The sequence below is a fragment of the Engystomops pustulosus genome, chromosome 6 (assembly GCF_040894005.1).
Source record: "Engystomops pustulosus chromosome 6, aEngPut4.maternal, whole genome shotgun sequence".
NCBI classification, from domain to species: domain Eukaryota; kingdom Metazoa; phylum Chordata; class Amphibia; order Anura; family Leptodactylidae; genus Engystomops; species Engystomops pustulosus.
Window position 1 is genome coordinate 176,598,444 of NC_092416.1, and position 12,901 is coordinate 176,611,344.

Sequence of the window (12,901 nt, forward strand, 5' to 3'; positions counted from 1 at the left end):
AGGAAACGCTGAACTATCAGATTTAACACATGGGCCAGGCATGGCACATGTGTCAGTCTGCCGAGTTGCAGAGCCGCCACCAGGTTACGGCCGTTGTCACACACAACCATGCCTGGCTTCAGGTTCAGCGGTGCCAGCCACAGATCAGTCTGCGCCGTGATGCCCTGTAATAGTTCTTGGGCGGTGTGCCTTTTATCGCCTAGGCTCAGCAGTTTGAGCACCGCCTGCTGTCGCTTAGCAACGGCACTGCTGCTGTGCCTAGAGCTACCGACTGATGGCGCCGTGCCCACGGATGGTAGTTCGGAGGAGGAGGTGGAGGAGGGGTGGGAGGAGGAGGAGGCATAGTAGGCCTGAAACACCTGGACCGAGGTAGGCCCCGCAATCCTCGGCGTCGGCAGTATATGACCAGCCCCAGGGTCAGACTCGGTCCCAGCCTCCACCAAGTTAACCCAATGTGCCGTCAGCGATATATAGTGGCCCTGCCCGGCAGCACTCGTCCACGTGTCCGTGGTCAGGTGGACCTTGTCAGAAACGGCGTTGGTCAGGGCACGGGTGATGTTGTCTGACACGTGCTGGTGCAGGGCTGGGACGGCACATCGGGAAAAGTAGTGGCGGCTGGGGACCAAATACCGAGGGGCGGCCGCCGCCATGAGGTTGCGAAAGGCCTCGGTCTCTACTAGCCTATAGGGCAGCATCTCCAGGCTAAGCAATCTGGAGATGTGCACATTAAGGGCTTGGGCGTGCGGGTGGGTTGCACTATATTTGCGTTTCCGCTCCAGCGTCTGGGGTATAGAGAGCTAAACGCTGGTGGATGCTGTGGAGGATCGTGGAGGCCACGATGGGGTTTTTGTGGCAGGGTCCTGGGCAGGGGGCTGACTATCAGCTGACACAGGGGAAGGAGCAGTGGTGTGCACGGCCGGAGGTGAACGGGCTTGTTGCCACTGAGTGGGGTGTTTAGCATTCATATGCCTGCGCATACTGGTGGTAGTTAAGCTAGTAGTGGTGGAACCCCTGCTGAGCCTGGTTTGGCAAATGTTGCACACCACAGTCCGTCGGTCATCCGGTGTTTCCTTAAAGAACCTCCAGACTTCTGAAGATCTAGCCCTCGCCGCAAGAGCCCTCGCCACGGGAGCTTCACTAGTTGACACATTTGGCGCTGATGCACCAGCTCTGGCCCTGCCTCTCCGTCTGGCCCCACCACTGCCTCTTCCAACCTGTTCTGGTCGAGGACTCTCCTCCGTCTCAGAAGCACTGTGTTCACCCGGCCTCTCAACCCAGCTTGGGTCTGTCACCTCATCATCCTCCGATCCCTCAGTCTGCTCCCCCCTCGGACTTCCTGCCCTGACAACAACTTCCCCACTGTCTGACAACCGTGTCTCCTCATCGTCGGACACCTCTTTACACACTTCCACTACGTCAAGAAGGTCATCATCACCCACAGACTGTGACTGGTGGAAAACCTGGGCATCGGAAAATTGCTCAGCAGCAACCGGACAAGTGGTTTGTGACTGTGGGAAGGGTCCAGAAAACAGTTCCTCAGAGTATGCCGGTTCAAATGCCAAATTTTCCTGGGAGGGGGCAGACTGGGGGGGAGGAGGCTGAGGTGCAGGAGCTGGAGGAGTGCCGATTTCGGTGACATGGGTGGACTGCGTGGAAGACTGACTGGTGGACAAATTGCTCGAAGCATTGTCAGCAATCCACGACATCACCTGTTCGCACTGTTCTGGCCTCAACAGTGCTCTACCACGAGTCCCAGTAACTTCAGACATGAACCTAGGGAGTGTAGCTCTGCGGCGTTCCCCTGCTCCCTCATCAGCAGGTGGTGTCTCACCCCGGCCAGGACCACGGCCTCTGACCCCTGCAGTAGTTGGACGCCCACGTCCCCGCCCTCGTCCTCTACCCCTAGCCCTCGGGTTAAACATTTTTAAAATGAGAGTTATAGCTTTAATTTTTTTTTAACTTTTTTTTTTTTTTTTTTTTTTGTGTTTTTGAGTTTTTAAAACCAAACGATGCTATCCTATTGCTATGGCTATTTTCTAGCCAAGTATGAAAGCACACTACTATGCCAGATGAGATGACACTGAGTTATTAAACAAAATAAACGTAAAATAAAAAAGGACAAATGGCAGACTGTGCCTAATTGAAATCCAACCCCTACTAAATTTTCCCACTTCGGTCTTTGCTATGGATATGTGCGCCACTAAGCGCAGAACACAGCGGTCGCAAGTCTCACTACAAATTGCTCACAATTGGCTAGTAGATGCACTGCAGCAAGTACAGCCACCAGCAGATCAACCAGAAATCAAATATATATAACGCTACTGTAGGCGTAAGCCGTTTGGATTCTCCTATGGCTATTTTCTAGCCAAGTATGAAAGCACACTACTATGCCAGATGAGATGACGCTGAGTTATTAAACAAAATAAACGTAAAATAAAAAAGGAAAAATGGCAGACTGTGCCTAATTGAAATCCAACCCCTACTAAATTTTCCCACTTTGGTGTTTGAGGTGGATATGTGCGTCACTAAGAGCTAAACACAACGGTAGCAAGTCCCCCTGCTAATTCCTCACAAAATGGTACTAGATGCAAATAAAAAAAAAAAAAGTAGAACGTTATTGTAGCCCTAAGAAGGGCTGTTGGGTTCTTTGAGAATCACTCCTGCCTAACAGTAAGCTAATAGAACACCCTAACGCTTTCCCTGAGCAGCAGCAGCTCTCTCCCTAGCGGCATCCAGAGACAGAATGATCCGAGCAGCGCGGCCAGCGGCTAGTCTATCCCAGGGTCACCTGATCTGGCCAGCCAACCACTGCTATCGACGTGTAAGGGTACCACGTCATGCTGGGTGGAGTGCAGAGTCTCCTGGCTTGTGATTGGCTCTGTTTCTGGCCGCCAAAAAGCAAAACGGCGGGAGCTGCCATTTTCTCGAGCGGGCGAAGTATTCGTCCGAGCAACGAGCAGTTTCGAGTACGCTAATGCTCGAACGAGCATCAAGCTCGGACGAGCATGTTCGCTCATCTCTAATTATTATGCTTCTTATAGTACAAAAACTAATTTTGAGTCCACCCTGTGTATATCCATAATGCAGAAAAACACAAAGTTATTAAATAATGTTATGGGCCTGAAAAGATCACGTTATAGAGCAGGAGGAGCTGAGCAGATTGTACATAGTGTCCTATCTGCAGTCAGCATGTTATAGAGAAGGTGGAGCTGAGCATATTGTACATAGTGTCCTATCTGCAGGCAGCATGTTATAGAGCAGGAGGAGCTGAGCAGATTGTACATAGTGTCCTATCTGCAGGCAGCATGTTATATAGCAGGAGGAGCTGAGCAGATTGTACATAGTGTCCTATCTGCAGGCAGCATGTTATAGAGCAGGAGGAGCTGAGCAGATTGTACATAGTGTCCTATCTGCAGGCAGCATGTTATAGAGCAGGAGGAGCTGAGCAGATTGTACATAGTGTCCTATCTGCAGTCAGCATGTTATACAGAAGGTGGAGCTGAGCATATTGTACATAGTGTCCTATCTGCAGGCAGCATGTTATAGAGCAGGAGGAGCTGAGCAGATTGTACATAGTGTCCTATCTGCAGGCAGCATGTTATATAGCAGGAGGAGCTGAGCAGATTGTACATAGTGTCCTATCTGCAGGCAGCATGTTATAGAGCAGGAGGAGCTGAGCAGATTGTACATAGTGTCCTATCTGCAGGCAGCATGTTATAGAGCAGGAGGAGCTGAGTAGATTGTACATAGTGCCCTATCTGCAGGCAGCATGTTATAGAGCAGGAGGAGCTGAGCAGATTGTACATAGTGTCCTTTCTGCGGGCAGCATGTTATAGAGCAGGAGGAGCTGAGCAGATTGTACATAGTGTCCTATCTGCAGGCAGTATGTTATAGAGCAGTAGGAGCTGAGCAGATTGTACATAGTGTCCTATCTGCAGGCAGCATGTTATAGAGCAGGAGGAGCTGAGCATATTGTACATAGTGTCCTATCTGCAGGCAGCTGGTTATAGAAAAGGAGGAGCTGAGCAGATTGTACATAGCGTCCTACCTGCAGGCAGCATGTTATAGAGCAGGAGGAGATAAGCAGATTGTACATAGTGTCCTATCTGCAGGCAGCATGTGATAGAGAAAGAGGACCTGAGCACATTGTACATAGTGTCCTATCTGCAGACTGTATGTTATAGAGCAGGAGGAGCTGAGTACATTGCACATAGTGTCCTATCTGCAGGCAGCATGTTATAGAGCAGGAGGAGCTGAGCCTGTAGTATGTAGTGTCCTATCTGCAGGCAGCATGTTATAGAGCAGGAGGAGCTGAGATGATTGTACATGGTGTCCTATCTGCAGGTAGCATGTTATAGAGCAGGAGGAGCAGAGATGATTGTACATAGTGTCCTATCTGCAGGCAGCATGTTATAGAGCTGGAGGAGCTGAGCCTATTGTGTATAGTGTCCTATCTGCAGACTGTATGTTATAGAGCAGGAGGAGCTTAGTACATTGCACATAGTGTCCTATCAGCAGGAAGCATGTTATAGAGCAGTAGGAACAGATCAGATTGTGCATAGTATCCTATATGAGGGCAGCATGTTATAAAGCAGGAGGAGCCAAGCAGATTGTAAATAGTGCTCTATCTGCAGGCAGCATGTTATAGAGCAGGAGGAGCTGAGTACGTTGTACATAGTGTTCAATCTGCAGCAAGCATGTTATAGAGCAGGAGGAGCTCAGCAGATTGTACATAGTGTCCAATCTGCAGGCAGCTTGTTATAGAGCAGGAGGAGCTCAGCAGATTGTACAAAGTGTCCTATCTGCAGGCAGCATGTTATAGAGCAGGAGGAGCTGAGTACATTGCACATAGTGTCCTATCTGCAGGCAGCATGTTATAGAGCAGGAGGAGCTGAGCAGTGTACATAGTGTCCTATCTGCAGGTAGCATGTTATAGAGCAGGAGGAGCTGAGCAGATTGTACATAGTGTCCTATCTGCAGGCAGCATGTTATAGAGCAGGAGGAGCTGAGCATATTGTACATAGTGTCCTATCTGCAGGCAGCATGTTATAGAGCAGGAGGAGCTGAGCAGATTGTACATAGTGTCCTATCTGCAGGCAGCATGTTATAGAGCAGGAGGAGCTGAGCATATTGTACATAGTGTCCTATCTGCAGGCAGCATGTTATAGAGCAGGAGGAGCTGAGTACGTTGTACATAGTGTTCAATCTGCAGCAAGCATGTTATAGAGCAGGAGGAGCTCAGCAGATTGTACATAGTGTCCAATCTGCAGGCAGCTTGTTATAGAGCAGGAGGAGCTCAGCAGATTGTACAAAGTGTCCTATCTGCAGGCAGCATGTTATAGAGCAGGAGGAGCTGAGTACATTGCACATAGTGTCCTATCTGCAGGCAGCATGTTATAGAGCAGGAGGAGCTGAGCAGTGTACATAGTGTCCTATCTGCAGGTAGCATGTTATAGAGCAGGAGGAGCTGAGCAGATTGTACATAGTGTCCTATCTGCAGGCAGCATGTTATAGAGCAGGAGGAGCTGAGCATATTGTACATAGTGTCCTATCTGCAGGCAGCATGTTATAAAGCAGGAGCAGCTGAGCAGATTGTGCATAGTGTCCTACCTGCAGGCAGCATGTTATAGAGCAGGAGGAGCTGAGCAGATTGTACATAGTGTCCTATCTGCAGGCAGCATGTTATAGAGCAGGAGGAGCTGAGCATATTGTACATAGTGTCCTATCTGCAGGCAGCATGTTATAGAGCAGGAGGAGCTGAGCAGATTGTACATAGTGTCCTATCTGCAGGCAGCATGTTATAAAGCAGGAGCAGCTGAGCAGATTGTATATAGTGTCTTATCTGCAGGCAGCATGTTATAGAGCAGGAGGAGCTGAGCAGATTGTACATAGTGTCCTATCTGCAGGCAGCATGTTATAGAGCAGGAGGAGCTGGGCAGATTGTACATAGTGTCCTATCTACATGCAGCATGTTATAGAGCAGGAGGAGCTGAGTAGATTGTACATAGTGTCCTATCTGCAGGCAGCATGTTATAGAGCAGGAGGAGCTGAGTAGATTGTACATAGTGTCCTATCTGCAGGCAGCATGTTATAGAGTGGGAGGAGCTAAGCAGATTGTACATAGTGCCCTATATGCAGGAAGCATGTTATAGAGCAGGAGGAGCTGAGTATGTTGTACATAGTGTCCAATCTGCAGGCAGCATGTTATAGAGCAGGAGGAGCTCAGCAGATTGTACATAGTGTCCTATCTGCAGGCAGCATGTTATAGAGCAGGAGGAGCTGAGCAGGTTGTACATTGTGTCCTATCTGCAGGCAGCATGTTATAGAGCAGGAGGAGTTGAGCAGATTGTACAAAGTGTCCTATCTAAAGGCAGCATGTTATAGAGCAGGAGGAGCTGAGTACATTGCACATAGTATCCTATCTGCAGGCAGCATGTTATAGAGCAGGAGGATCTGAGCAGTGTACATAGTGTCCTATCTGCAGGCAGCATGTTATAGAGCAGGAGGAGCTGAGCAGATTGTACATAGTGTCCTATCAACAGGCAGCATGTTATAGAGCAGGAGGAGCTGAGCGGATTGTCCATAGTGTCATATCTGCAGGCAGCATGTTATAGAGCAGGAGGAGCTGAGCAGTGTACATAGTGTCCTATCTGCAGGCAGAATGTTATAGAGCAGGTGGAGCTGATTACATTGCACATAGTGTCCTATCTGCAACAGGCAGCATGTTATAGAGCAGGGGGAGTGAAGCAGATTCCTATGTAATGCAGTACTTTTCAGTAGTCTTGGTATCTTTATCCCATTGACCTAAATTACAGTAGTTTGACACTTTAGTAGCATCTCTGGAGACCTCCTCCCCATGGTCACAAGATCATCTTCGGCCCCAATGGCAGAGCCTCCCCCATCGCTCGTACGAGGTAGGTCTCAGTAAGTAAAATGTCACCCTCCTGGAATGGGTTGATTTCTGTGATTTATAATAATCCTGACAGTTTCTGAAATGTGACATTTTCTAGTTAGTGGAGGCTGTGACAGCTCCGGGGCTGAGGTTACCGAACTTTATTCCCTTCCTACTTTTCCTGCGCTCCCCATTTGCCATGTGTCCAAAAAGTGAGATTTTCCACCAATTTCCTTCTTTGGCCGGCGCTGGCCGCACACCTCACCGCCGCCATGTGCGCAGCGCCCTGCACAACTGTTTGCTTTATCTTGAATAACGATATAATTGATTGCGGCGGTGGACAAGACGTCTTCAGATTCATTCGCGGGATGGAAAGGAGCGATATTTCTTAGAACGCTGTCAGGCTCCCGAGAAGGTAAATGATTGAAACATCCACTTGCTCGGCCGCATCTTAGGTTACGTGGAGCGCGGGACTCACTGGCACTTTCCCTGTTTAATAAACGTTCCCTCTTACAAGGTCCCGATTGTGCGCACGAAGGAGAAACAAACGGGATTTAATTACGGCCGACCGCTCGCCCGGATTGCTTATTTGTTTTCGCTGGGGCAAGGTCTCCGTGCGTTACCAGCCGCGCCACCTCTCACGTAGAAGCCACGCTTGTAAAAAAAAACTTTTTTCAAGGTTGCAAGAAAATCCCCCAAAATTTGTAGCCGCCCCACCTCTTATTTGTAGAGTTGTTCATCTACAGGAGGAGTAATGAGAGTCGGATGATACTGCGGTTTTGGAACGAGAACTCTCAGCTCCGGATTAACGAGACGACGCGGTGTATGAGGAACGGACGTTCTGGAAGCCAATGTTTGGGTGTTAGAGGTGGTCCGCCGAGTGATAGATGGTTTTTTTTTTTTACCTTCTATGGAAAAGATCTGGCGATGTCATGTCAACTGGATGTGGACCAGAGGATAAAACGCATCCAGGCCACCAAACATAGACCCCCGTAGCGCAGGACCCCACATGTTAAAGCTCTTAAGGGTCTATTCATGTAGAGCAATTATCTAACTGCACATCTCCACTGGGGGATTCATTATAGGATCAGTAGTAGGTTTCAGGACCAGCACTGGCCATACGTGGGCAAGTGTCGGGGCCCATGGCTGCTGGGGGGCCTACATAAGGCCATATTCACACAAATGTATGGGGGACGTATATACGGCCGGCGTATATACGGCCAATATAAAAACCCCCCTATACATCGGTGCCCAACGGGGACACACGTGCGGCACCGTACCGCTCCGTAGCCCGTAGAAAGATAGGACATGTCCTATCTTTCTACAGAATACGGCGCTGTGCGCCATATATTCCTGTGGAGAGGGGCGGGAGGGAGCAGTGCTCACCTCCTCCTCTTCTCCCCGCGCCCCGCCGTGTGCCCGCCTTGCTATGGTACAGTGGGCAACGGCAGTGTGCATGTAGCCTAAGGCTGTACATGAAGAATCCATGGGGTGATGGGGGCTTCATATAAAATATCTATGAGGGGGCTGTTTGGTATGAAAAATTAGGCAATATTTAAGGGAACAGGAGACTGTTTTAGTTTCTGAATTTTTAATGGCGCCACGTGAGTTCACTACAGAGGGGCCCACTGAAACCTGGAGCTGTCCCTGAGCAAACCCATTCAAGGTTGGGTTTGGCCCAGCTCGTTGGCACTGAACATCGAGGGGTGTCGATCCTAGAGTAAGTGCCAGCTGCCATCCTGGGTTTACTGGTGAGGGGTGAGCCGAAGTTCTGGCTAAAGTCTTGGTATGGGGACCCAAAACTGTATTGTTTGGCACAGACCCAAACATTGTGGTTCAGGTCCACTCATCAGTAGAGTTAGAAAATGGAAGCCCCCAATGGATGACTCAACGGACATCCCAAATGAGGCCAAAAAAACACCCTTTGATTTTAATGGGGTCCATACATAGAAGCGAGTAGTCCATGGTCCCACATATCATCCATGTGATCAGTAAGGCAAGGCAGCCCCAATGTCACTGTCACCTTTCTTACTATTGGATGTGTCCAACCTAAAAAGGCCCCTCAAATGAGTATAAGGACTGGGCCCATAAGGAGGAAGGAACCACCACAAAGATGGTCCAAAGTTTCAGCCAAAAATTTGTTCCAGTATTTTAGTCTGGAATTCATTTTGGAGGTCTGGGGTCTTCCCTGGTCTGAAGTTTGAATTCATTTCATAGTCTTGTCTGATCTCATTTTAAAGGTCTGATCTTCGGTCTGATCTGGAATCTGAGTTGAGGTCTGAATTCTGTCCAGGGTCTTAATACATTTAAGAAATCTGGTCTGGTAATATTTTTTTTAATATTAGGAATCTGTTCTGGAGTTTGCATTAATTTTAAGGACTGCTTTAAGTTTAAGGGCCTAGTACAAGGTTATTCTAGATCTGGGATCTGTATAAATTCTATGATGTCGGGGGAGATGAACAGGGATATGAATACATTTTAGGGTTCTGGTTTGGGGTCTGATCTATGATCTGTATAAGTTTTATGGGATTGAGGGACATGAATAGGTATATGAATACATTTTAGGGGTTTAGTTTGGGGTTCAACTTATACTTATAATTAATTTTATGGGGTTGGGGAATATAAAACAGGAGCATGAATACATGTTAGGGGTCTAGTTTGGGGTTTCAATGAATTTGATAGGTTTACGTTTGGGGCATGAATTCATGGTAAGGTTCTGGTATAAGAGTTTTGATGAGCAGACCCGTTTGGGTTAAGGTTCGCCGAGTTTGACTTTCAGGTACTAGAAAACCCTGTGGTAACACCATCGATGCTGGCTTTGCCACTTTGCCGGCATCATTTAAAGCTATGGGTCCACTCATCACTATTTAAGTTCTGCCGGTTGCCGGTGTTACCCCTTTATATGCTGTTGGCAATGACAAGGGTAGAGATGAGCACACCCAAAGTTTAGGTCCTTTGTTTGTCAACTTAACCCAAAAATTATGCCTTATGGTCTGCCGAGAAATCAGGCAGCTTTACCCTCCTAAAAACTAAGTATGGCTGTTATTGACCGGACTTGTCCTTGGCCAAACGTTTAATTTGGGCTGGACCTAAATTTCAGATCTGCTCATCTCCAGTCACGGGGACCGGCTTATTTAAAGGGGTAACGCCTGTGAACCCAGCTGGGGTGAGTGGAATGCCGAACCCCAACTTCTATCCAAAGTCCGGGTTTGGGTTCAGGGACCGGAAACCTGCAATGTGCGGTCGGGGTCGGCTCATCCTTATGTAAGAAGTCTCCTCTGGGGCTTGAAAATTTTCTGGTTTTGGACCCTGACAGTTTAACCCCCATAAATAGTCATTTACTAAAACGAGTTGGGTGCCCCTTTTACTACCCTTTATGAGGAATAGTCCTGTAGATGATCCTGATAAGTGATGAATGCCGTTAGTCAAGCTCTAATATGTCCGTTGTGCCCCCGGATAAGCGGTGCCATAGGGGAATGCACCTTCCATACTGAGCTACTGTATATTTACATAGAAATAAAGCAAAACAAGCCCATACACCGGGCACATTATCCCGTGTTGTCTGATGATTACACATAAAGATCCTATTTTAACATAAAACCAGTATTGAGGGTTAGTGTCCCCCTCGGGCAGAGTATAAGCTGTCACTGGGTGACACGTTCCTTAGGCAGGGAAACAAAACGGTGGGAGTTAATTCTCGCCACAGATAAAATCCAAATTTGTAACACTTCATTTAGAGGCATATTAAACTCAAGGGGTTTGGAAATGAGACCCCGGGCTGAACAAGCCTGTCCAGTGTTCTGGCCCCGTGTGTTGTAAGAACAGCATTCACACCCCGCTTCCTCCAAACAAGTTTGGCTAACTCAAAATTAATCACTTTTGGCTTAACCCGTCACTTCCACGAGGATTTGCAACAAGAGATTCATTTCTGGCTCGACACCAAAGACTTCTCATTTTAATTGAAGAACGAGCCGGGGCGCGACTAGAACAGATTTACGCAGATGAGTGTTTCCAGGTAAATTTTATCGAATGAAAAATTATGTCATATACAGACTAGAAAATAAAGAAAAACACATAAAATGTTGTGAAAGTTACTATGACTTATTACCCTCCAGACCTCCCAATTTTCAGGAGTCCCCGCAGATTTAAATTAAAAAAAAAAAAAAAAAGCTTTTACAGGATAACTATAAGACCCTACTAGAGACACCTGTATTATACTTACCTTGCTAAAGTTTGAGTCAAATGACCCTCCAGCGGCAGGACTCTAGACTTCCTGTGATGTCCCATGTCCTGTCATATGGAGGAGGCCGTGGAGTCACTACTGTCTGCACGCCCCTTCCCATCATCCCCTCTCCCAAATCAGTGGCTGCAGTGGCATGTAATGTATCCACACGGACCCCCAACCCCTGATTTGGGAGTGGTAACACTAGGGCACAAGGGCGTGCAGACACTACTCAGTCCACGGCCTCCTCCATCCACCAGAAGCTGACAGTACATAGGATGTCACAGGAAGTCCTGAGTACTGGTGCCCTGAGGTCATGTAACCAACAGCCCCCAAACTTTAACAGGGTAATTATAATATGGGTGACCCTATTAGGGTCTTATTGTTACCCTGGTAAAGTTTGGGATTAGTAGAAAATACCTTTAAGCCAGGTTCCTTACACTGACCCTAATCCTACACCCTGTGCCCTCTTATTGTTCCTTACACCATATACTCTCCCTTTGGTGGGTTGACACAACATAATTAGCCCACCTGTAGTGTCCCCCAAATTGTAAAATGCTACTTCTTGTGACCACCCACTTTGTATAATGCCCTCCTCTATGTGCCCCCTACACTGTATTATGCCCCCTACTTGTGACTTAACCCATATGTGCAATCAGTTTCTCCTTGTGACCTCCAAATTGCTAAATGCCACCTTCCTGCAGTGACCTACCTGTATAAATACCCCCTAGGCCATCCAAACAGTACATTGCCTTTCTTTATGGTTCCTCAAATGAATTTTGGCCCTAACCACTAATATACTACAAATATATATCTCTTATTATAACTACCGGACCCCTTTTTCTGTGACCACCATTGTATACGTAATGCCCCTTCTTCTGTACATCCCCTCCACCCTGTATATAGTGTCCGCCCACCTATAATTGCTGTGTGTGTATGTTTGTATGTGCATGTAGCAGTGCTGTGTCTGTGTGTGGTAGTGTGTGGTTCATGTGATGATCCCCAGAAATTTTTATCTGGTGTCTTATATTGGTGCATCTTATGTTTAGATCGGTTCTGTAAGGACAGCCGCCCCAATTCTCTCCAACGGACCCGTAAGTAATGGATGGTACATGGATGCAACTTGGATCCGTCTAATATAGAAGATCATTGCTGGATGATGGGATCTCTAATCTTCTAGTTATTAAAAATTGTTACAAATGTGGTTACATGAGATGTTATAAGAATATTCCTTTTTTTTTTTCTCACTATGGAAATTGCCGGCTCCTAAATCGTCCTCAATATCTCCGCTTTATTTTCCAATTATTATAATTTGCAATGAAAACAACTTCCATTCCCCGTCCGCTCCTGACAGACAGACCACGGGGGCCAAATTACAGCCGGAGAGACTGTCGCCTGCGATAATTTGACTTCATTAAACCTGAGGCATAAATGGACGTTTTCCTTTTTTCCATGCGCCCGATTTCTCTGCAGTCAAAACCTCGGTACAACAGACGCGTTATTGAGCTCCGGCCCCCGGCTCTGTCATTAGGAGCCAAGAATTGGGAAATAATGATATGCATGGTAATAACCCTGTAATGCTTTATTAAAGAGCAGTAATGATAGGCTGCCCAGGAATGTCACCCGCGCCTATTCATTCTACTTTCGAAGGGTAAACATGACGGAGATGAGGGCGTCGCGAGTGGTCCGTGTTCTCATCGCAGTCCAGGCTCACCACGTTCCAAAACACCATGTTCCGGGCTAAGATGTCGTCTGTTTAGTTTTGGTCAGTGATGGGATGTAACCAT